This window comes from Triticum urartu, chromosome 3 (genome assembly GCF_003073215.2).
Source record: "Triticum urartu cultivar G1812 chromosome 3, Tu2.1, whole genome shotgun sequence".
NCBI classification, from domain to species: Eukaryota; Viridiplantae; Streptophyta; class Magnoliopsida; order Poales; family Poaceae; genus Triticum; species Triticum urartu.
This window is the reverse complement of record NC_053024.1, coordinates 721,599,553-721,621,102: the sequence shown is the minus strand read 5'-3', so window position 1 is coordinate 721,621,102 and position 21,550 is coordinate 721,599,553. Positions and strand designations below refer to the sequence as shown.

General features: G+C 43.4%; 1 pseudogene; it reads right to left on the bottom strand.

Moving 5' to 3' along the window:
* Positions 1-18,054: 18,054 nt before the first annotated feature.
* LOC125549678 lies at positions 18,055-18,196 on the bottom strand (annotated as a pseudogene).
* Between the last annotated feature and the right edge of the window lie 3,354 nt (positions 18,197-21,550).

Sequence of the window (21,550 nt, the reverse complement as noted above, 5' to 3'; positions counted from 1 at the left end):
GGAACACTTCCGATATCCAAACATAGGCTTCCAATATATCAATCTTTATGTCTCGACCATTTTGAGACTCCTCGTCATGTCCGTGATCTCATCCGGGACTCCGAACAACCTTCGGTACATCAAAACGTATAAACTCATAATATAACTGTCATCGAAACCTTAAGCGTGCGGACCCTACGGGTTCGAGAACAATGTAGACATGACCGAGACACGTCTCCGGTCAATAACCAATAGCGGGACCTGGATGCCCATATTGGCTCCTACATATTCTACGAAGATCTTTATCGGTCAGACCGCATAACAACATACGTTGTTCCCTTTGTCATCGGTATGTTACTTGCCCGAGATTCGATCGTCGGTATCCAATACCTAGTTCAATCTCGTTACCGGCAAGTCTCTTTACTCGTTCCGTAATACATCATACCGCAACTAACTCATTAGTTGCAATGCTTGCAAGGCTTAAGTGATGTGCATTACTGAGAGGGCCCTAAGATACCTCTCCGACGATCGGAGTGACAAATCCTAATCTCGAAATACGTCAACCCAACATATACCTTTGGAGACACCTGTAGAGCACCTTTATAATCACCCAGTTACGTTGTGACGTTTGGTTGCACACGAAGTGTTCCTCCGGCACACGGGAGTTACATAATCTCATAGTCATAGGAACATGTATAAGTCATGAAGAAAGCAATAGCAACATACTAAACGATCGGGTGCTAAGCTAATGGAATGGGTCATGTCAATCAGATCATTCAACTAATGATGTGATCCCGTTAATCAAATGACAACTCTTTGTCCATGGTTAGGAAACATAACCATCTTTGATTAACGAGCTAGTCAAGTAGATGCATACTAGTGACACTCTGTTTGTCTATGTATTCACACATGTATTATGTTTCCGGTTAATACAATTCTAGCATGAATAATAAACTTTTATCATGATATAAGGAAATAAATAATAATTTTATTATTGCCTCTAGGGCATATTTCCTTCAGTTACATCATCTTGATCACTGAAGCGAAAACCCATAGATATCATAATTACATCATCTTGATGAAGGAAGAGAAAACCCGTAGAGAAATCCATGTAACTGTTATACATCACTGTAATATTTATGTCCCCGTTGCAATTCACGTGAAATTACCCATTGCAAACTAAGAGGAGGGAGTAGTTACACACATTTAAATCCCTCAGTCGTGGCCGCTTCATTAAGTCTGTCCTCTACAAGCACAAGGAGGGCCTCCTCGGTATACTTCAAAGCGCACCGGGGTTCTCTTCAACGTTAGGAGTAAACGCCAACATCCATCGGCTTTCGATTTGGCCAGGCAGAGCTTGTGTCCCTTCGATCATTGCTGCCTAGGGCAAATTCGTGCCTCGTCAAGGTCGATACTTTCTCGCAGGTGAACATACAAGGGCTTTCCATTATAGAGAATTTGACAGGAACTATATTAGTATTAAGCGTGTATGTCATATTACCGGTCGACCAAGGCCGGAGCCAGAAAATTAAGCCGATATGTTCATTCGTTGACTTATTTTGAAGACATGGAGTGAATTTTTTTGTGAAAAAATCATTGTGAATTTATTGAGTGTAACGTCCAATTTCCCAATATCATATAATAAGAGTATAATAAAATGTTCTATGGCATTCGGTGCACCGGTAGACAATATAACAATTAAACATATGATATTGCATTTTTTCTGTAAAAACGAAATAGTGCAAGACCTATGGGTCAGATGAAATTATATAATTGCTTGTTTACACGCTGCAAATAACTTCGGGTTTAGCTTGTCTTTTCACAAAATACTGGGAAAGATTGCCATATTAGTTCGACAAGTTTATAGCACCACCATATTAGTTCTACACATTAATTGCCAATATATCACTCCGAACTTGTCCCTCAATGTAATTTGTGTGAGCAATTTTAACATGCTCCCTCTTACCCACTCTTTTCACATGGGAGGTAAGAAAGTAAGAGTTAATCAAACCCACTACTTAATGCAATCAATGGCTCAAATCCATTTTATACGCTTACCTCTCATGTGAAAAGCGGAGGTAAGAGGGAGCATGTTAAAAAACCTTGTATGTTAGAAGGTAGCAGCACAAACAAAATATTAGTTGTGGGCCTTAGCTGGGCTACCCATGTTTGAAATTTGTGGATTACCACGCGAAAAGAAGTGGATTAAAAGGCTTGGAGCAGAAACTCCGCACTCTTCTAGCTTGTCTATTTTAATTTCCGATGGGTGCATCCCTGAGTTTCTACTGGGTTCATACACAAAACTACCTACGTGCAACGCCACAACACAAAACTACCTTTCTTCGTCGCTCATGGGCACATGCACTCTTCTAGTTACCGCCCGAGCTCCGACGATTGAACGCCTTTTTGCAACTATTTTTCTCAGATTGGTGATTCTGAAAGAAGGGAGAGTGCATGGGAGAGCTAGCTGATGCGTCGCTTGATGTATGTCTATCTTGTATCCTAGATGTATTTTTGAGTTCCTTCATGGCCTATAGCAGTCCCCTCCACCCCTTGTCTTCTACATCAAGTCACATCATCTAGAGTTGAGGGCCTGATCTCTGCTCGACTTCCTCTGTGTTACGATTAGAGTAGACACCACACTATATTTTTTTAAAGTTGTTTATGGAGGAATACATATATAATCACACATATGTGTGATGTATTAGTACCTTATTTTCTAATTGAAATTACATTTTTTATGTTTAGGACTTTGTAATAACTTTCACAATATTCGATATATACTCGTGAGTGTTTTGCTCATAGGTCAATATTTATATAAAAACATTAGATAAACTATGTTTTGCTGAACATGAGGTCAACACTAAGGTAAACAAGTGATTTTGCTATCGGAGGGCTTGCCTCCCCCGGGCCCACCATGTTGGAACACTATATTTCTTCAGTATTGTTTATGTTGGAGTGCATATATCATATACACATTAATTATTTCCTATTATCACATATGCACGGTGTATTAATACCTTATTTTTCCAATAAAAATTACATTTACGATGTTTATAACTTCATAATAACTTTCACGGTACGTGATAAATACTCGTGAATGTTTTCCTCATGGGTCAATATTTGTATAAATACATTAGTAAAATATCTTTTGCTTAACATAACGCCAACACTAAAGAAAATAAATGTTTTTTATGATGGTTACCGTTCTGCCAACCATGAACCACCTTATGTTAGAGCATAGCCCCCCTCCACCACACCCCTCATTACACCTTACTTTGAGCTTGTGATTCACTTCGCCGTAGCTCTTGCCTGGGATGAGGCCGCTTAATGTTAATGATTACAATTTCCCATGATTCTTTTTTTGTGGGAAACTGCTCATGATTAAAGTGATACATTGTATCTTGTACATTACTTGTTCCACCTGGTTTCTTTCAGGCGAGTCTCACTAATTAACGTTGTTTCCATCATCATGTTTCTCTGTAAATCATGATGATTGGTCGATAGCATGGATCGTCGAGACTACTCTCTGCTGTGTCATGAGTAGTGTGCACGGCCCTGTCGTGGTGGACTTTACCATCACACCGATGCCCTCTCCCAACATCACCCTGGTCGGATATGCTTTCATGTAAGTGTCACATGTACTTGGTTACTTAATTCGCCCTCACAAATGAACAATATTCTCTAACTGATATGATCTCATCGCAAATGCGACTCAACAGGGCTGTAAAAGCATCAACCCTCTTTACAAAGAAATCCAATTAATTCGGAATAGAGGAAGAACTTCAAATCAAGGAGGACCATTGCACCCCCCAGCGCGTGTTTGAGTATCTATTTAATTACCAATATGATCGTAAAAGTTGTCTATTCATCGTCCAAACGACGTACCTTTCATATTTGCAGGAGACAGAAGATCGCCCGCACGATCGCCCTCCTATGGGGGCCCTCTGCATCGCCAATGCCTTGGTGCTACTCTAGTCCTGGATGATGGCCAACGTGTCATGCCTGCCCATGATTCTTGCAAGCGCCCTCCTCCAGGAGCACACGTGATTCTTGTGGTCGGCCCCCCTGTTCCGGACACACAGATGATTCGTGCAGGCAGCCCTCTTCCTCCAGAAGCGGATTGATCGATCAGATCCACTTTGCTCTAGTTTGAGATGGAGTACGTACCGAGTGAGTAAGTGTTTGTGAGGTCTTGCTACCTATTGCCTCCGTTCCATAGTAGTTACAGAAAAATATATCAATATCTTGAACACCAAATTACTTCTTTTAAATTCTTTATATAAAATAATTAAGCGACGTGGTATTATTACTTAGCCAAATCATATAATTTTTTCGGCATGATCCTAGCAAGCCAAGGAGAAAGCCCATAGCACATGAGGCCCATTACGGGAGGCGTGGAGGACGCGGCACGAATGTGAAATACGAAACTTTTTTTCCACATATATACAGGATTGCGGGTTAACTACTTAAAACCACAGGGGCCTTTTGCAAACGTACACGATGATGGATGACTTAACTCTGGACTGCGGGTTAATTAGCGTAAACTCCAGGGTGTTTTATGTAAACTGCATGAAAATGGTTATAGCCATGTACTGCGGGTTAATTAACGAAAAAGGCATGGATGTTTTTGCAAAATAACGCGACGGACGACCAGAAGCAGTCACTGCTTTATTAGTAGGTAGAGATATATTTTTCTTTTCATGCTATGTCTATTTGATGTGTAAAACCTAAAAAAAAACACAGAAAACTCGCCATGCTATAGCTGATACAGTTGTCCTGTGCATAGAAGCCTAAAAACCAGAATTTTCCAGGCCAAGATAACCACTTGTTCAGAGATAGAAAATGGACGAAAACATAGAATATCGGGATGTTCGATCTGAGTGTGTCTGCAACGAACCATTGAATGAACCACTCCAGTCGTTCTCTCGGGAAGACGCTGGGAGTGAATGCTTTGAGATTCATGTGTGAGATCCGACGTGCGTCAATGTGTTCGGGCAAAAATGGGTATGAGCTGGCATCAGTTAATTAGCATTTCCATAAAAGAAAAGGATCTGAGGAGATAAAGGAGGACGGAGAAAAGGTACATGCCATGTTGGCAGCAAGCTAGATACATACGCCCTCTAGTTTCTACTCCCTACGTTTTTATTTACTTTAAATATCAGTTTTGACCTAAGTCAAATTTTATATAGTTAGACCAAGTTTGTCGAAAACAATCTAAACTTTCCAATAACAAATATATATAATATAAAAATATATTGAACGATCATTCTAATGATATTGATTTGGTATTGTGGATGTTAATAATTTTTTTTTGCATAAACTTGTTGAAAGTTTACAATTTTTTACTCGAGACAAAGCTAATATACAAAGTGAATAAAACGGAGGGAGTACTTGATATTATCAATTGTCAAAACGAAAAGAAAAAACAGACCAGACGACCAGTAAATATGTAGAGCTTTCCATTCCATGTCCACGTATGTTTGATTGCTGCCCGCATCCAAAACTAACAAGGAAGAAAAATTAACAAGGAAGCAAATAAAGATGAGAAAGGAAGGAACTAAAAAACTGCCTTTTTAATGTCCGGCTTAATGAGCCCCTGATTCATGATCGTTGATCAAAACCAAACGAGTGCACCGACGCAGACGGAACCAAGAGGTGGATAGATGCATATGGCCGACGTTGAGAACCCTATCCCCGGAGGCGGCGTAGCCGTGGCGGCGGAGTCTGACAACATAAGCAAGTGCTGGCAACCATGCGAAGCTTTGTTTAACTGCGTGATCATCATCGTCTCGGCCACCGTGCCTTTTCTCTACTCGCTCCGTCTCCATTCATGTGAGCTTCCCTGATATCTTCTGGCTCGTCGTGGGGGTCCTGGGCCTTGTCTTCGGAGCCTGCCGCTGCGCCTTGAGCATCGACAACGCGTGCATTCGTGGGAACACGCAGGGGATCGATCGAGCCCAAAGATGGTGTTGCCTGTGCACGTAGAGCTGTTGTAGGTTAGTAAATATTTTTCCCTTTTTTTTGTAGATCTAGGGTACACTAGTCAGTCGGTTTAGTTCTTGTACTTGATTGACAAATTTTGCCGAATTGAAAAGATACTGAAGGGAATTCATAGTAATATACTGTCTCGTTATTATTCATTCTTTACAACTCATAATAATAATCTGGTTTCATACATCCATCATTTTGTAGCATGATGGATGTTGATCCCTCATGTTTTCGCAAACCAAACTGTAAAGAAAAGCTGCCAAATAATGCGAAAGTAATCACAGTAATCTATTGTCTCTTATTCATTCTTCTTTCTTTCCAACTGGTAATAATAATCTGGTTTCATGGAAGCACGGAAGATGATGAGGACGAGGAGACGGTTGCAGACGAACGTGAAATTGAGCAGTTGGCTGTGCACTGATCAATAGTGTCGTAGCAAACCAAATTGAGTGAACAACAGTAGTCATTATGTTTATCTAGGCAGCATCTTGGGATGGGTTGACTCTTCTTGATATACTCAAGTTGAACCTCCTTGTCCGCCTCTATGCATCTGCCTACAGAATTTTTGACACATATAGACGATTTATATTCATGAAAAAAACATGGAAATATTAAAGAACGGATATTGAAGCACACGAGAATAAAATAAGATCTGTCTCGTCATCCATTGTCACTTACATTGCGCATGAATAGTGAAGCATACGAGAAGGAGAAGTAGTACTGCGTGTATGCGCTTGGTGCACTCCCCGGCCATGTCTTTGTAGCTAGGCGATGTATCACTTTCTATTGCAAATGCCCTTTGATCAAAGTATAATTGTTTGTGTTTTGACTTCTGAATGTTTTGCGGAGTATTATATGGACCATATATATAGAGAGAGAGAAAAGATAGATTGGCGGGATTTGATTGATGAAATATGGATGTTAATGATACAGTGGTGTATGTTTCCTTGCGTGGAGATATGTAGTTAAGCCAAATATTTGATGTGATTAGATCGTGATGGCATTCTGATCAGGCTTGACAATGAAACGGTGATATTTCTTTCCATGTGTAGAGATACCGTAGTTGAAACAAATATTGGCTGTGACAAGAGCATCTACAGTAGGGCTTGACAAATCCGATCCCCTATATGTCCGCGGACGCGCGCGCATCCGGACGGGCCCTCATATTCCTTCCTGGCATCCACATATTTTAAATCCAGACTGTCAATATCATACAAATGCATGCACGTCGATTATACAAAGCCAATGTCACACGTAAATAGCAAATGTTGGTACAAAGTATAGATAGTGTTTACATAAAATATATTTTAAGTGCCAAACTCAAGCATTGGCTTCTTGGTTGCCATTGTGGGTCCACATGTGCTCCACAAGATTATTGAGTAGTTATGTGTGCACCTGCCGATCTCGAATATTCTGATGCATCTGCAGAAAGTTCATCAGGTGAGCCGCATCTTAATCTTCCGGGATTTCAACTTGTTCTCCAGGTGCTTCAAAATTATTGGTTTGGGCTACAGCATTGCCCTCATCCTCCACAATCATATTGTGCAGAATAACACAACATGTCATCAGCTGCCACAAAATTTCTGATCCCCACATCATTGTAGCGCTCCGCACAATTCCCCAACGAGTTTGAAGCACATCAAATGCCCTCTCCACATCCTTTCTAGCCGCCTCCTGCATTGTTGCAAAGTGGCTCTGTTTCCTGCCATGCGGCTCTGATATCGTCTTCAGAAACGCTGCCCACTGAGGATAGATACCATCGGCAAGATAGTATCCCATGTTGTAGTCCCGTCCGTTGACGGTGTACTTGCACGGTGGTGATTCCCCATTGCAAAGCTTCCTGAACACCGGAGATCATTGAAGCACATTGATGTCGTTGTGAGAACTCGACATTCCAAAGAAAGCATGCCAAATCCATAAGTCATGTGATGCCACCGCTTTTAGTATGATGGTGGACTCTCCGGTGTGACCGTGATACATTCCCCGCAAAGCTCTGGGGCAGTTCTTCCATTGCCAATGAATGCAACCAATTGATCTGAGCATTCCTGGAAACCCCCTTGCTTGTCCAATAGCCAACAACTTATCCGTGTCATGCACATTTGGTTCTTTGACATACTCAGGTCCAAACACCTCCACCACGGCGCGTGCAAACTTGAAAGTCGTCTTCAAGCAACGACATCTGCAGCAGTACCAAGTGCAAGCATCCTCAGAGCAGCCATGCACTTCTTCTTAGGAGAGAAAGAGAGTTGTCCGCATCAATTCCTTGTGAGCTTGAATTAGTCGTCGTGTACCTCCACTCCCTCCACAATGCGCAAGAACAATGGTTCCCACATGCGAAAATGACGATGAAACCATGGATCATCCGGGACAACGGGCTTGGGAGCAAAGTAGTCTCTGTAGAGTAGCTTTGCTCCGGACACCCTATCCCGGTTGATCACTCTTCCTCCTTTGATTGAGCCCTTGAAGTTGAGAATATGCTACACTTGGCGGTCTATTTCCTCTTGCATACTCATGCGCATAATCATGTCCACTTCTTCGTTCGAATCCGAGGACGAACTCATCTTGAATATTTGGTCAAGCTCTGTCGGTCCATACTCCTCGTCTGACGAAGCATCGAAATCCATCATTTTCCCTAACAAAAACACAAAAAATCCGGTTAGACAATGTGCCGAACACATGAAATGCAAGGCGGAGCCAGAGAGTTGCCGGACGTACCGCGGTGGCGTCTGAGCTGGAGACGACGTTCCCCGTGGTGAGGACGGGAGAGAGGACTGCTCTGCCGGAGCTCTCACGCAGAGGCTAGGAACGACTGCGGAGCGCGTGCGGCGGCGGAGCTGCGAGCCGGACGGTGCGGAGGAGGAAGAAGAGAGGAGAGAACAAATGGATCTGGCAACTCGCAGGGGGGGATTTGGTTTAATTTGGGGTGGGGTCAGGCTGTTGGGTCTGATGTGGTGGGCGTGCCCGGACGCCCCCATATCCGCCCCATATTTAGGCTGGATATTGGGGGTGCCTATCAGCCCGGGCATTTGAGGGCCGTCCGAGTCAAAAGAACGCGATTGGACAGTGGCTGGGCGGCCCGCACGGACGTATGAGGCCGGTATGAGGCGCCCGGTTGTAGATGCTTTTAGATCTTGACCGCCTTGTCATCACGCATAATAGTCTCTCTCTTTTTACATCAACTTTGGGTGCTTACCACGTTTGCCATGTAGTCATGCATATGAGTGTTCTAACTTAGAGAAAGTTGGTTGGTTAGGGCATTTCTAACTGATCCCTTATAACTGGTTAGAGGAGTCAAAATGTAGTTTTACTTTCTAATCGGTACCTAGCCGATCCCCAATCAATTGTAAGGGAGTATAATTTTTACTCTGGTCCTAACTTTCTTCCTATATTTACGCCACCGCGCGACGATTGAGTAAAAGCCATGCCTCTCCTCCACTGCCTCCCTCCTCCCCTCCCATGCTGCATCTGTGCCAGCGCCGCCCCTCCCACCCCCGCCGGTACCCACCCGTCACCACGGATGCTCCGTAGCCTTTGCCACTGTCCTCTACTACTGTGTTGAAATAAAGTGTTGTATCATGAGAGGGGAGCTAGATCCCCTGCCTCTAACTTAAGGTGATGGGTTGTAGGCTACTCTAGCCTTAACTTAACTGTTGGCAAACTCTTATAAAATATATCTCAATTAAGTACTAAGAAGCACAAATCCCCATCGTACACTTGAAAGTCGAGGTGGACTAGCATCACACTCGACGTCATTGACTAGTCAAATCAGTATTGGGCGCTCACCAACCGCCTAGAGAAAATAACAAGATATATTTAGCAACATACTCGATAATCCGTGTGGGAGAGAGGGAGAGAGAGAGAAGGAGAGGGAAGGAGAGAATCAGAAGAAAAAAAATGTGAAAATCGCCAAGGAGAAAACCCTTATGAAGAAACCACGAAAATAACAAGAAACCAAAAAAAAAATTCCTCTGTGTCGCCCCACAGCTGGGCCATCCCATGGAGACGTGTACTCGCAATAATTGAGAAATAGACTTTGCGCCCAACGCTGTGACATTCTATTTGACGCTCTTTGCATCAAACCGTCGAGGTACCATATAGGAGCCAACGACTATTGGTTGTCTAGTTTTCAAGCCAATTTTCTCCCAAAAAATGCGGAGTGGATAACAAAAAAATGTTCGCATATATTTTCTTTAAATCATGGATTTTTAATAAAATGGTCATAGATATTAAAAAAGTTTGTGTATTTTAAAACTATTCAAAAATTTGATGGAAGTGTGTGAATTTAAAAATATATTCATACATAAAAAAATATCACAAATTAAACAAAACGCTCTTAATTTCAAAAAACATGAATTTCGAAAATATTTTCATTTATTTAAAAAATTTCTAAAAATTATTTATTTTAAAAAATTTATGGTATTTTATAAAAATAGTGAACTTTTCGAAAGGAGGAAGCTGATGTCGATGGAAAAAAGGAACAATGGCCGACAAAAAAGAAGTTCTAAACCAACCGTCACAAACAAATGTCTTAGAATTTTTTTTTACTCTCGCTTCTCTCCTTTTAGTGGGCTTACCCAAGTGGCATTTGGGTGTCATTTTGACGCAATGGAGAATTCCTCCGGGTGATCCTATTTGAGGCGCGTCACGTCAAATTGTTGACCTCACGCATAGGAAGGGAATGGATCGACCCATTAACACTATGCTGTAGAGCAGGTCGGTCAGAATAGCTAGTGAATATATTTTTCTTCCTGTAACATCTTTATAGTTCCTGATAGTTTTTTGTTCGGTTCTCAAGAAAACACAGGAAAACATATTTAATTCAAAAAGTGATTTTTTAACATTTCGAGAATATTTTTTGAAATTGTGAACACTTTCCAGAAACACAAACAATCTTTGGAATTTTGAATTTTTTTTGAAAACACGAAGATTTTTGGAAAACCCGAACAATTTTTGTATTTTTTGCTTTTAAAAAAGGAACAAAATTAAAAAAATAAACAATTAATAAAATTCCGAGCATTTTTTAGATAAATCATGAAACAATTTATAAAGACGAATCTTTTTTGAAAATTGGAACATTTTTTATAATGGCAGAACATTTTATATTTAAGTAGTTAGTTTCCATTAATCTATTTCTTTCAACATGCACATATACCACCTCCTCATATAAACATGCATGAAAAAAGCCACTTCAACAATCAAACACACATGAGAAAGAGACGCCTTAATAATTAAATCCAATAAACTATATATGTTTTTAGTTTACTAACTTATTTCTTTCAACATGCACATATGCCACCTCATCATGTAAACATGTTTGAAAAAGAGCCACTTCAACATGCAAAGCATGCATATGCAAAAGGCCCACCTTAGTAATTAAATGCAATAAATCATATATGTTTTTAGTTTACTAACTTATTTTTTTTAACATGCACATATGACACCTCGTCGTGTAAACATGCATAGAAAAAAGCTTGTTGAACATGCAAACATGCACAAGAAAAGGCCCAACTTAGTAATTAAATACAATAAACCATATGTATTTTTAGTCTACTAACTTATTTCTTTCAACATGCACATATACCACCTCATCATGTAAACATGCATGGAAAAAAGCCACTTCAATGCAAACATGCATGGGAATAGACTCACCTTAGTAATTAAATGCAATAAACCAGATGTGTGTTCAGTTTTAATTCTCCTATCATCCATTCAAATAATCATGTTCTATGAAAGTATATTACAATTGATTCCCACCCGAACGTGTGGGGTATCCTCGAGTATCATCAGTCAGTAAATACATCACATGCACTCGTCGATTCTCCAAAAGGGAAAGGAAAAGATGCACTCGTCACCTGTAGTATAATATTTTCATCACATATAAAATGATATGTGTTGATGTTTCAAATATGATTTGGGCGAAAAGTTTCCCGTGTTAATTAGATCCGCAAACATGGAGTTGACAGTGAAAGCACCATTAGTATTCAACCTCCGTCGGAAAATATGATATGCTTGTGTTAGGTTGACTGTCATTAACCTCCGCACTAAGTGGAGCCACAATGTACTTTTTGCGGATCAAAGACCTACAAGACAGAATATTAAGAAGACTAGCCCCAAGAACAGATATACAATGGAAGCACCTTTGCACTATGTTGAACAATTTTGGATACTGGCATCCTCTAACAATAAATCTTCCCAGAAACTAGTGGATTGACCACCACCAACCAAAAAGGAACCTCCACTAAAAAACAAAATCTTGACTCGCATCTAGCCCTTCCAAAAGGGCTAGTCATAGGGCCTGATCTCCACTTGCAACAATGATTTGGAGTGAAGGTACATGTTCTGCAGTATCTCCGACCATTCATCGTTGAGTAATTGGTACAACCATGCATTTTCTAAGCAACCACATACTTTTGGTCTCAAGTTTTTCTATACCTAGTGCACCTTCGTCTTTGTGTCTACACGACACTTCTCATTTTGCTAATTTATACTTCCTTTTGTACTCATCACATTGGCGGAAGAATCTAGACCGAGAGAAATCAAATCTTTTCAACACCCCTTCTGGTATTTCAAATTCATAAACATTGGAAAGCTCATAAGGACCTGAGTTAATAAGAATTATGCAATCACAACAAACACATGAGCTTGCCCTTCCAGCTACTAAGCTATTTTTAACCAATTTTTGATAATCTTACACTCTTTATTAGTAAGGTTTGTATGACGGATTGTTATCCCAAGAGACCTAAAAGGGAGAGAACAACCCCACAACCAAATAGTTGCATGTACTCATTCTCGCATCATTCGCATTTCCAAAACAAAGAATGCCACTTGTTAATATGGTATAGTATAATTGATAAATTATCTTGTCTCTTGTGATTCACTTGTTAATATGGTATATTATAATTGATAAATTATCTTGTCTCCTGTGATTCTGATGACTACAATGCTACTTAATAATATCCTTGGTTAAGTTAGTTAAACACCTCTTGTGAGAATTTCCTTTTCTTTATCTTTATCTTTTCCTAATATTAAAGAACGGAGGCTTTCATAGTTCTCCATCCATCATCTTTTTATATCCGTTGATTTTATGTTAACCACGTAGATTAACGGTTGAGATTTAAAAAAAATCCGATCGAATGTCCCGTTGAAGAAAACGATTAGCCAAACATCCAGAAAAAACGAAATAGCTCAGGAAAAAAAGGAGCTGCCCGTCTCAAGCCTTCTTCCCCAATCTGGACGGCAAACCTTCCCGTGCCGTCGATGTCTGACACTACCCCAACCTCGCCATGACGGCCGCCACCCCAGAACCCCATGCATCTGCCTATTGCTAGGCCAGTTGCCACTGTCGAGGTTCTGCATCATTATCGGCTCCCTTCGTGCCCATCCACCATAAAGGGCCTCGCCCTGCGCTCCCCTGGACCGTGTGCTGCCGCCTCACCACCCACGAGCCTCCGCCAGGCCATCCCGCTCGCCGCTGATCTCGTGTGCCGCTGCTCGAAGCTCCCCTGCTCACCGCACTGGCCTAGCAGATTAATTTAGGGTGCGGCTGACATCTGTTCATGCTTCGATGCTCCTTACTGTTCACCAGCTGTGGCACCCAACTTCTAAACTATGGTGACCCTCTCCACAGACTTCCTTCGATTCCGTCGAACAGCAGTAGCCCCGACCCAGCCGTTGCTCTTCTCCATTGCCTCAACGTCTTCTTTCTGTTGGTGTCTGGTTCATTACAGCAGCGTACAACCACCACATCATATAGAACATGGAAGATGAGAAGGATATATATGGCGCAGTGCCGCAGTCACTGCCATGTGGAATCGTCGACGCGGCAGGAAATAAGTATGTATTGTGCGAGTTACTGTAACGTCGTACCTATCTTGGTAGCGACGGCTCCATGTTATATAGCAGGGGTCGAATCCCTGATAAGGCATACAAGCTTGGAGTGCAAGGAAAGAACAGATAGCGATAGATCATGCGGTTGGAAGAAGATAGACCGGATACTAACAACCTATTCAAACTAACTCTATCTCAAGATCATATGTGCGCATATATGAGTTTAACAACCTCCCTTAATCACAACTTGGTCAAGTTGAGATTACGCTTGAACTCCTCAAAACTTTTTGTAGGTAGTGCCTTGGTGAAACCATCTGCAATTTGATCTCTGGAGTGTATAAACCGAATTTCCAACTGCTTGTTAGCAACTCGTTCTCTGACAAAGTGGAATCTATCTCAATGTGTTTTGTCCGTACATGAAAGACTGGATTGGCAGATAAATAAGTAGCACCAAGGTTATCACACCACAAACAAGGAGGCTGAATGCGTTTTATACCTAGTTCTCTTAGCATGGACTGCATCCAGATTATTTCTGCTGTTGCATTTTCCAACACCTTGTACCCTGCTTCTGTACTTGACCTGGAAACTGTGACTTGATTCTTTGCACACCAAGATATCAAGTTGGGTCCAAAAAATATAGCAAATCCACCAGTGATACGTCTATCATCTAAGCATCCTGCCCAGTCAGAATCAGAGAAAGCACTGACAAGAGTAGATGAAGACTTACTGAAAGTAAGACCAATGCCCAAAGCATGCTTCACATATCTAACTATATGCTTGGCAGCTGTCCAATGCACAGTTGTAGGAGCATGAAGAAACTGACATACTTTGCTAACAGCAAAGGATATATCTGGCCTTGTGAGAGTCAAGTACTGAAGAGCACCTACCAAGCTTCTGTAGTTGGTGCTATCCTCTTGATTCAAGAGCTCTCCTTCTGTAAGGGATAGTTTTTCTGAGCTGGATAATGGAGTTGGTGATGGTTTACATCCTTGCAAGCCAGCTCGTCTAACCAGATCAGCTGCATATTTTTCCTGAGACAGATGAAGTGTATCTCCATGCCTCTTCACCTCAATGCCTAGGAAGAAATGCAAGTCTCCTAGATCCTTAAGAGCAAACTCAGAACTCAGATCTTTTAACAATCCTGCTATTGCATCATCACATGAACTGGTAACAATAATATCATCCACATAAATAAGCACAAATATTGATGTATTTGACCTATTATAAATAAACAATGATGTGTCAGACTTGGAAGGAACAAAACCAAGTGATTGAAGCTTATGAATGAGTCGTGAGTACCACGCTCTAGGAGCTTGCTTTAGACCATAAATGGCTTTATCAAGTTTGCAGACATGATGAGGCAAGTTTTTGTTCTCAAACCCAGGCGGTTGTTTCATATAGACCTTCTCTTCCAGAACACCATGAAGGAACGCGTTCTGAACATCTAGCTGTCGAAGACTCCATCCCCTGGAAACAACAACGGACAACACAAGACGAATAGTGGCAGCCTTTACAACTGGACTAAATGTGTCCTCATAGTCAATGTCATATCTTTGTTTGAAACCTTTTGCAACCAGTCTAGCCTTATACCGGTCTATAGTTCCATCATACTTTTTCTTAATTATGAAAACCCACTTGCAATCAATCAAATTTTTACCTTGCCGTGGGGGAACCAGATGCCATGTTTTATTTTTCAGAAGAGCCATATGCTCTTCCTCCATAGCTTTTCTCCACCTTGTATCACCAAGTGCCTCTTGCAGATTATTAGGTTCACCTGTGGAGCATGCCAGGACAAACTTAGTTTTATAATTAACGTGCTGAATTACCCCTTTTTGAAGTCGTGTCCGTGGCGCAGGATCAGACGCAGCAGGTATAGCCGCAGAAGATCGGGCTGACGATCCCCCTGGCACAGCTAATCCCGATGTAGATTCGGCTGCATGGGTCAGAGTGGCTGAGGGATCTTCTGTGGCGCCGGATGGCCGCGCGGTTGAACCAGAGGGCGCAGAAGATCCGGGTCTGTCCACTGGCACCCCATCATGGCGCAATGAAGGCGGCTGTCGGGCCGCATCTCCTGCCGCGGGACGTGACATACCACCTGAGGGGAGCCCCGACTGCGACTTGTTGCCGCGGCGGGAGTAGAAGCGGGTCGGGCCAGTCGGCCACCGACGCGTAGCGGACGGGGAGCCGAGTGGCTCGTCTTGCGGCTCGGTCGGCTCGGCGGGACGAGTGGGAGAGCCCTGCGTGCCAGCCACGGGCCCAGGGCTGGTGGAGGGCACCGAGGCGGATCCATGGGAAGATCCCGACGCGCTGACGCGGTGCTGCGAGGGCACGGATCCGGCGAACGATTCTCTGGCCGCCTGCTGTAGAAGCGATCCAGAGGAGGATATGTCCCCTAGTGCTGGACACATGATATAAGGCATATTGTCCAGGTTTTCTTCACCATTTTCTCCACAATACTCACCTGCACCATCAGAAAGCTCACATGCAGGGTTATGGGTGTTAGTCAGCATTGAATCATTACAGTTATTTTCCTCATGATGTGCAACGGTCAACTGAGGTGGCAAAAGAAGAATTTCTTTACGAAGAAGGGCGCCAGCATTAGGTTGGAGATCAAAGAAAGGAAATTTGGTCTCATCGAATGCAACATCACGGGAAATATAAACTCGGCTAGTGGAGATGTCAAGACACTTTACACCTTTATGTAAGGGACTATAGCCAATGAAAGCACATTGTTTAGATTGAAACATGAGCTTTTGATTGTTGTAGAGTCTAAGATTAGGCCAACATGCACACCCAAAGATGCGGAGAGAGGTATAATCTGGTTTTATATGAAGAAGCCTTTCGGTGGGAGTTTTGTTATTTATAACACGACTAGGAAAGACGTTTATGAGATGCACTGCCGTGAGCAATGCCTCGTCCCAAAATTTGAGGGGCATGGATGCTCACGCAAGCAAAGTGAGATCGACTTCTACAATGTGTCTGTGTTTGCATTCAGCAGACCCATTTTGCTGATGGGCATGTGGACACGACACATGATGAGACACACCGAGAGTTTGGAAAAAGGAGTTTAATTTCTCGTACTCCCCTCCCCAATCAGACTGGACAACGATGATTTTGCTGTCAAATTTTCATTCAACGAGTGCTTGAATTTTTTTAAGACTTGAAAGACATCGACTCTTTTCTTTAGGAGATAGATCCATGTGTATTTGCTGTAATCATCTATGAAACTCACATAATAAGTATGTCTACCAACAGAAGAGGGCGCAGGACCCCACACATCAGAAAATATGAGTTGTAGTGGTTTGGTAGAAATACTAGAAGAAATCGGATATGGTAACTGATGGCTCTTGGCCTTGTGACAAGAATCACAAATTGTTTCAAGACTACGCTCCCCAACATATGGAAGCTTATTTTTCCTAAGCACTCGTTCTATTAAAGAAAATGATGCATGCCCTAGTCGATCGTGCCACCAAGTTGAAAATAATTTGGTGACACCATATGCTTGCTTATTGAATATCCTAATCTCCAGAATCAACGGATAAAGTCCTGGAACGCATCTACCTCGATACAGGATTTTCTTCGTGGAATGATCCTTGATCAAAAAGAAAAATGGGTGAAATTCGAGAAACACATGATTATCAATGGCAATGCGATGAACGGATAGAAGATTCATTGATGCTCTAGGGACATGCAAGATTTTTCTAAGATGAAATTTTTTGTGAGGAGATTTAATAACTGAATGACCAATGTGACGGATTCCCATACCTTCTCCATTAGCCGCATGGATTTGGTCGGGGCCGCGGTACTTCTCCCTCATGGTCACCTTTTCCAGCTCGCCGGTGATGTGGTTGGTAGCACCACTGTCGACGTACCAGTTTGTGTCGACTCTGTACGAGGCATTCGCTCCTCCAGCGACCTTCTCATCACCAGATGAGTCGCTGTCCTCCTGGAAGCGGTACCAGCAGTCCCTCGCCAAGTGTCCAAGCTTGCCATAAATCTGGCAGCGGACAACATCTGGACGAGACTTGCTGGAGTTGTTGCGGCGGCCCTTAGGGTTGGTGTAGGAGGGTCGTGCGCCGTTGTTGTTGCCGCCGGAGTTGGGGGCGCCGTTGTTTCCGCCGCTGGTCGCCTTCGCCTTGCGCGGCGGCCCTCGGTAGCGTGAGGAGCCACCGACGTCACCGCGGCCACGTGAAGCGGCGTTAGCAGACGACTTAAACCCACCGCCGGAGTTGTTTCCCTGGAAGAGGGCGACTCTCTGGTTGAAGTTACTCATCTGGGCGAAGAGCTCATCCAGGGTGACCGACTGTGTGCGGGCGTCGAGGGCAGAGATAAGCGACTGATACTCCATATCCAATCCAGCAAGGATGTAGGAGATCAGCTCGCTGTCATCTTGAAGAGGTTTGCCTGTTGCAGCAAGCTCGTCCGCCAGGGAGCACATGTGCGCGAAGTAGGTTGCCACGGACTGCGTGCCCTTCTGTGCATTCGCTAGTGCGATGCAGATGTTGTTGACCCTCGACAGCGACTGGGACGAGAACATGCTTGCCAAGGCTGCCCAGAGTTCATGTGCATGGACGATGGAGGTAACCTGCACTAGAACTTCTTTGGTGAGATTGTTCAACAGATAGCCAAGTACCTGTTAATCCTCTCGGATCCAGACGACATGAAGGGGATTTGGGATGGTCTCCTCCTTCCCATCTTTGTCCTTGGTGACGACTTGTTTGGCCGGCTCCGGGTTCGTTCCATCAACATATCCGAAAATTCCCGCTCCTCTGATCTGGGGTGTGATTTGGGTGCACCAGAGGATGAAGTTGGTGCGGGAAAGCTTTTCTGTGACTTGGCCATAGAGACCAGAAGTTACGGTGGCGGCAGAGGAAGCCATGGCAGCGAGCGTAGGTGGTGGAAGGGATGGAAGCTAGATGTGATGGAAGAGATGGGCTCTGATTACCATGTGCGAGTTGCTATAACGTCGTACCTATCCTGGTAGCGACGGTTTCATGTTATATAGCAGGGGCCGAATCCCTGATAAGGCATACAAGCTTGGAGTACAAGGAAAGAAGAGATAGAGATAGATCATGCGGTTGGAAGAAGATAGACTGGATACTAACAACCTATTCAAACTAACTCTATCTCAAGATCATATGTGCACATATATGAGTTTAACATGTATTATCTATTATGCAAGCAATAGACATAGCGAGACACACCATGCAAATGCCTTGCAGGTGGCCGGACCTTGGGACTCCATCGACGTTGACAAAGAGTTGTAGCACTCTGTGCAGCCAACAACTCCTTTCGCTTGTCAGGTTCAATCCACACTTTTCTCTGCCAATCTTGCAGTGTACTCCAACTATTTGATGAATTGAACTTGCCATGAATTCAATTTTTTTTGAAAAGGGGGGCTCTCCGGCCTCTGCATTAGAACGATGCATACGACCATCTTTATAAAAATCAAATAAGTTCAACAAGGTCTTGCAGTCTCGAAAAAGTAAATGAAAGCTTTGCCAATAAAAACGGCCACAAAAGCCACAACCGCCTGACACAAAAAAGATAGGAAAACTAATTGCCTATCCTATTACATGACCGCCATCCAAACCGGTTGAATATATCCCATGCTATCATCTCCCACCGGATAGATCCAGTAACCAAACGCTCCCTCGCCTCCGTCGGAGTGAGTAGCGACCACATACGGATCAAAGCAGTGGCCCAGAAGATAACCTGCAAAAAATGAATATTTGATGTTCTGTTAAAGACGAAATCATTTCTGCAATTCCACACAACCCACAATAAAGCACATACTCCTACGCAAATGTGGCACACCGTTTCGAACTCTACCCCGTTAAGCCACGTTCCAAATAAGGAGCTGACAGAGGTCGGAGGAGTAATATTAAAAGCTATGTGCACCGTCCTCCATAGAACCTTAGCCAACGGGCAATCCAGAAAGATGTGTTTGATAGTTTCATCCCGATCACAGAAGCTACACCTAGTAGGTCCTGTTCAGTTATGCTTTGCCAGATTGTCTTTAATTAAGATGACTTGTTTATTTACAAACCACATAAACACTTTGATTTTCAACGGAACCTTGACTTTCCAGATATATTTGGAACTAGGAATGGAGCTAGAATTGATAACATCAAGATACATTGATTTAACTGTGAACTCCCCAGTCCTAGTAAGGTTCCAGCGCAACTTATTGGGTTGCTGAGACAGCTGAACCTCCATCAGTCTACTCACTAAATGAATCCATGCTTCCCAACGATTGCCAACTAGCGTCCTTCTGAATTGAATATTAAGGGGGACGAACTGGAGTACTGTTGCAACGCAAGCCTCGCATCATTGAACAATACTATAAAGAGACGGGTATTGAAGTGCAAGGGGTGTCTCTCCTAGCCAAGTATCCTCCCAGAATCGCGTGCTAGCGCCATTTCCGACAATAAACTTTGTCCTATTGAAAAAGGCTTCTTTAACTCTCATGAGCCCTTTACAAAACGGCGAATCCAGCGGCCTCGCTGTCACCTGGGACAATGTTTTGGATTTGAGATACTTACTACGGAGAATCCGCCCATGTGGCCTCAGTCTCAACAGATAACTTATAGAGCCACTTACTAAGAAGACATATGTTCTTGACTTCAAGGTTTTCAATCCCAAGACCCCTGAGGGAGTCCTGGATTAGGGGGTGTCCGGATGGCCGGACTATACCTTCAGCCGGACTCCTGGACTATGAAGATACAAGATTGAAGACTTCGTCCCGTGTCCGGAAGGGACTTTCCTTGGCGTGGAAGGCAAGCTTGGCGATACGGATATGTAGATCTCCTACCATTGTAACCAACTTTGTGTAACCCTAACCCTCTCCGGTGTCTATATAAACCGGAGGGTTTTAGTCCGTAGGACAACATACAGAACAACAATCATACCATAGGCTAGCTTCTAGGGTTTAGCCTCTCCGATCTCGTGGTAGATCTACTCTTGTACTACCCATATCATCAATATTAATCAAGCAGGACGTAGGGTTTTACCTCCATCAAGAGGGCCCGAACCTGGGTAAAACTTCATGTCCCTTGCCTCCTATTACCATCTGGCCTAGACGCATAGTTCGGGACCCCCTACCCGAGATCCGCCGGTTTTGACACCGACATTGGTGCTTTCATTGAGAATTCCTCTGTGTCGTCACCATCAGGAAGGATGCCTCGCCCCGTCTTTAAAGACGGCACCGTTGCTAAGGGAGCTTTGGCTGTCGGCCAAACCCTCCGGCTAGGTGGTTTTCTTATGACCTCCTGTTCGGCTTCTGCGCCGATGATGACCTCTCGAGCCATCGAAAACAATCTTCATGTCAGCTCGGAACTCGCCGAGCAGTTAGATCCAATGGAGCTCTCCTCCATAAACGATCTCTTGGATCGCATCGCCGCCCTAGGAGTTGCTACGGATTACGACCAGATTGGGCCTAAACCCGATCTGAGAGAGATTAACTCTCCCCAAGTCACCCATCACGTTGCCGTGGTAGAGGGACAGTGCGGCGACCCTTCATCTATCTTAAGGACTAGCTACGTTCGGATACCCGATCCCTCCAAGCCGGATACCCGCGGAGGGGAGGATATCACTCAAGACCTGAACTTAGAGTCAGGCGACGGGCTGGATTCATTGGACAACATCCAGGAATCCAAATTTTCGAGTTCAGAAATTCCTCGGTCTCTGAGCCTCAGATTGGGTGAGGCTTCGGATTAATTTCCACCCACCCACCCGAACATAAGCGATCTAT